This window comes from Benincasa hispida, chromosome 10 (assembly GCF_009727055.1).
Source record: "Benincasa hispida cultivar B227 chromosome 10, ASM972705v1, whole genome shotgun sequence".
Classification (NCBI taxonomy): Eukaryota; Viridiplantae; Streptophyta; class Magnoliopsida; order Cucurbitales; family Cucurbitaceae; genus Benincasa; species Benincasa hispida.
In genome coordinates this window covers 39123759-39124730 of record NC_052358.1, presented here as the reverse complement: position 1 = coordinate 39124730, position 972 = coordinate 39123759, and positions in this window count along the sequence as shown.

The following is a 972-nucleotide window of genomic DNA, read 5'->3' as shown; positions in this document are numbered from 1 at the left end:
AGTTCATTATTTGCATTTGGGACTACCGTCATCCCTCCTTTCATCGGCACACATTGCACGAGGCTGACCCATATGTTGTCGGCGATTAGATAGATAATCCCTACGTCTAACCACTTGATTATCTCCTTCTTCACGACCTCCTTCATCATAGGGTTGAGTCTGCATTGATGTTTGATCAATCCCTTTTGACTGTCCACGAGACGAATACTGTCCACGAGAGGGGTTCAGTTTATAGGTTTGACCTTAAACCAATTGTTCATTAGAGGATCAGTGGAACTTAAGGAATAAGATGTAGTCTCAGGAAATACAAGTTATTTATGCCACCTTATCTAGATATTGCGGCCAAAAGTTAGTAAATATTCACCTATTATATGAAAATTAGCCTAGTATTATAATAATTATAAATGTTTGCAATTACACCTACTAACACTATAAAGATGGAAGACAAGCCGAATTTTACTCTGTTTTGCAGGAGACCAAGTCACCACTTGCGCTCAAGGCTGACAAGAAACTGATCAACTCATCGCTGTCACATTGCGCTCGTCAATCAACAATGAAGAGATGAATATTGCAATGACGGCACAATGCGACAGTCAATCCAGAGCTGTGTTGCAACCACATGTGGTAATAAAAACAACACCGCATGCGAACCATGATCGAAAGATGCAGCTGAGCAACGCAAAAGCAGAGGATTGAGACACGTGTACAACTAACGGTTGTGCAGAATTGACAGTCTGATTGCATAACAGAAGGAATAATATTCCTCCATCTTCGAAATTTCCATAACAAGTGGGGACCACAAGGTCGGAGTCAAAGGTCCTCACCTATAAATACCCCATAGATTTTAGAGAAAACTTATGCTACTGGATACGAGGTAAGTGCTGCAAAATTGTTCAGAGAAACGGCTGAGCTGAGTGCTTTTTAAGTGAATAAATACGGGAAGAAGACGAGATAAGGCCGAGAGGTGAATCT